Genomic DNA, 3,662 nt, shown 5'->3' with positions numbered 1-3,662 from the left:
GTGAGAGTTTTGAGGTTTGGATGACTATGAAATAGTTGAGTGAGAATACCCATTTATCAGTGGGAAAATCCTGAACTAGAGTTTGAGAGAGTCTGCTAAGCTGAAGTTGTGGATTTGCGAGTTAGTCTCCCGAAGAGGATGGTTGAATTCATAAATATGGACAATACCCCACAAAAAAGAAGTTTGCTTAGAGGGTTTGGTATATCCATGATGAGAGTATAACAGGGAAGCAAGGAAACACTGAATAGGGGAGGTGTGGTCAGAAGAACTGTAGAAGTGGGGCAATATGTGGAATAGCGAGGGTCTCAGCACAGACAGAGGACCTGGGCCTTGAAGGCCAGTTGGGTCATCTGGAGATGAAGATGGAAGGAAATGGTGATCACTGGGGATGAAGAAGAAAAGGAGTACTAAACGTCTCTTAGAGTCATCATTTTGTCCATAGAAACACATCTCTGGGAAGGAATGAGTTAGGTTTTTCTTATTCTTCCTTCATTAATAAAAATAGGAAAACAGGTGGTAAAACAAATTGGAAAACAATGTACATACAACTAATACTCTTGAAGAAAGAGATTTCACACTGTCTCCTGCTAACCTGTTCTGATATTCAATGGCACTTGTTACCCAGGAGTTCTTTTTTAAATCATTATCTGAAATCCCCATTGCTCTCCTGTGAGCTGTTTTTTTTGTTTTTTTGTTTTGTTTTGTTTTGTTTTTGTTTTTTGGCTTTCCTCTGTTTATCCTCAGGGGACAGAAAGAACATATGGCAACTATCTCTCAAGTAATAATCCTTCAATTTTGGAAATACGTATTATACAAAATTTTTCCTCTCTAGCCTTTTATTCTTCAGGCTAAATAATACTAAGAAGTTTAGGCTTTCTTTATGGTCATTTCTTCCCAGGACAATGACGCAGACTGAGTCAAATTCAGCTCCTGGGAGTTGGTTAAAATTTATATTGAAGTCACTGCTTTGAGTCAGTGAGCAATATTGATACCAAGTTTGCCTATTTAGGAAAACAATTCAAGAATGAAATGATGATGACCCTTTTGGAAACAACTATGTGCATCATTTGTATCCTGAGAGCACTTATCAAAATTAATAGCTGAATAATAAATCTTTCCAAAAAAGAAAACTGATGGATAAAGTGGTGAAACTGTAGCATTTATCTCTTATTGCCAATGCCTGGCGCATACCAACTCAATTCATATTTGCGTGAATTTATGAAAGCAAGGATGAAAAAATATGTACTAAGATATAAACTTAGCAATATTATTTTTAAAATGTTGTTAAAACTCAAGGCCTTTTGGGCCACGCTGTTGGGCTGTTTCTTAAGGATATGATATTTTATTTATTTTAATATATTCAGAAACACCTAGTGATATTAAAAGCTCTGAGATTGGCAGGATTTGGCCTTTTAGTGAATGTTGCCTCCGCTTTCTCTAGAATTTATTCTATCATTTTTTATGACAGTCTTAATAAAGATGATTGAAAGACTCTGGGTATTAATTCATCAACCAGTATTTGTTGCACGCCAACTAAGAGTTTGGCACTGTGTTCCAAGGGGAAGTTAAGTAAGCAAAAAAAATAACAAACTACTAAAGTTGATAAAGCTGCTGATTTAAGCCAAAATAGGAATTCTCTTGACAACATAAGAGTGAATGTTTACATAGCATTGACTTTTTGCCAGACACTGTTCAAGCACTTTCTACATCACTACATATTTCTTTTAATATTTACAACAACTCATTAAACAGGTACTATTCTTATCCTTATTTTACAGGTGAGGAAGCACATGAGAATTGGCTAAAGTCATACAGTTAGTAAGCCATAGAGTTAGGATTTAAACCTGGGTCCAAACCCTGTATGCTTAACCATTACTCCATGAGAGAGGTCTTCCAGGCTTCCCTTGAGTAATCTGAGGAATAAAGTGTGCATTATCTTTTTTTTTCCCCCCCTCAATCAATCGAGGTTTATTGAGCTAGAGCTTGAGGGTGTGCCCAAGATAAACATGAGTCACAGAAATTCTCTGTGGCTTGTGCTGTCCCTGAAGAGGTTTTCAGGAGGCTCAGTTTTATACCTTTCCTTAGGGGGAAAAAGGTGTGTAGGAAGAGTTAGGGGATAGGCAGAAGAATGATTGCTCTCATATTGTCTTTGTTCCATACCTGAGAAAATAAGGATTCTTAGTGTGAAGTCTAATAGTCATGTACCTGTTTTGTGGGAGAATATACATCTTTTTTAAGGTATTAACATTATTTTTTTCCATAAGTTATTGGTGGTACAGGTGGCATTTGGTTACATGACTAAGTTCTTTAGTGGTGTTTTGTGAGATTTTGGTGCACCAATTCCCCGAGCAGTATACACTGTACCATATTTGTAGTCTTTTATCCCTCACCCTCCTCCGACTCTTCCCCCAAGGTCCCCAAAGCCCATTGTATCACTCTAATACCTTTGCGTCCTCATAGCTTAGTTCTCACATATTAGTGAGAACATACGATGTTTGGTTTCCCATTCCTGAATTACATCATTTAGAATAATAGTCTCCAATCTCATCCAAGTCACTGCAAGTGCTGTTAATTCATTCCATATTTCATATATATATATTTCACAATTTCTTTATCCACTCTGATTAATAGGCATTTGGGTTGGTTCCACGATTTTTGCAATTGTGAATTGTGCTGCTATAAACATGTGTGTGCAAGAATCTTTTTCGTATAATGACTTGTTTTGCTCTGGGTAGATACCCAGTAGTGGCACTGCTGTATCAAAATGTTGTTCTACTTTTAATCCTTTAAGGAATCTCCACACTAGTGTACATTCCCACCAGCAGTGTAGAACTGTCCTGTGTTCACCGCATCCATGCTAACATCTACTGATTTTTGATTTTTTGATTATGGCAATTCTGGTGTCCATTATCTTTTACTAGAAAACTCCTCCTGTTGAAATGGAATCTTTCTTCCCATACCTTTCCTTTATTGGTCTAATTTCACTGCCTGGAGGAAGATGGAGATTATTTTCTACAGAGCAGACTCCAGATCTGAAGACAGCCTTCAAACTCCTCCAGAAATTGTTTCTTCAGGATTAATACTCTTTCCTTCAATTGCTACGTATGACATTTTTCATTTATTTATTTAGCTTTGCAAAACTTGCCTGTTCAAAAAAGGGTATTAGATAGTTCGCATAGACATACACAATAGACAAGCAAGATAATATATATACCTCCAGGTTTTGTGGCATCAATAGATTTGATAAACATGCCTTTTGTGTCTTCATTAGAGCAAGAGATAAATGAATTAGGGCTGTACAGAGTATAAATCCCTGCAGCATGCCCCTACGTATGCCCCATCTAGAATTTCTCAAATATACAGGCCACATCTTTCTGTCCTAGTCACAATGTTAATTGTCAATTAGCATGTTTATGTCAAGATTTCCTATGATAGCATTTTTCTCTGGGATCTAATAACCCAGTAACCTTGGATGCCAGTGTTATATAGTGATATGGAGGTAGATTTCTGATTCAAAATGTGTGCTAAAGCTCTGTAATAATAGACAACTCAATTTCTGAGCTTCAGTCTCCTTGTCTAGCAGAGATAACAACAGGTACCATGCACCTTCTTAAGGCTAGTTGTGAGGACTAAATATGATATACATGTAAAATTCTTAGCAG

General features: G+C 36.8%; 1 protein-coding gene and 1 long non-coding RNA gene across 16 annotated transcripts in view; both read left to right on the top strand.

Moving 5' to 3' along the window:
- LOC105495829 (neurexin 3) overlaps nucleotides 1-3,662 on the top strand; it is a 1,710,602-nt gene that overhangs the window by 1,053,975 nt on the left and 652,965 nt on the right. The window lies entirely within an intron of this gene.
- Nucleotides 1-3,662, top strand: part of LOC105495825 (uncharacterized) — a 124,768-nt gene that overhangs the window by 86,145 nt on the left and 34,961 nt on the right. The window contains exon 2 of the long non-coding RNA XR_011625250.1: nucleotides 899-3,662. This exon is cut by the window's right edge and continues 27,527 nt beyond it. This is a non-coding gene — a long non-coding RNA (uncharacterized lncRNA). The remainder of the gene's footprint in view (nucleotides 1-898) is intronic.

Source organism: Macaca nemestrina, chromosome 7 (assembly GCF_043159975.1).
Source record: "Macaca nemestrina isolate mMacNem1 chromosome 7, mMacNem.hap1, whole genome shotgun sequence".
Lineage (NCBI taxonomy): Eukaryota > Metazoa > Chordata > Mammalia > Primates > Cercopithecidae > Macaca > Macaca nemestrina.
Note: the sequence above shows the minus strand (reverse complement) of the source record. Positions and strands in the feature narration are given on the sequence as shown.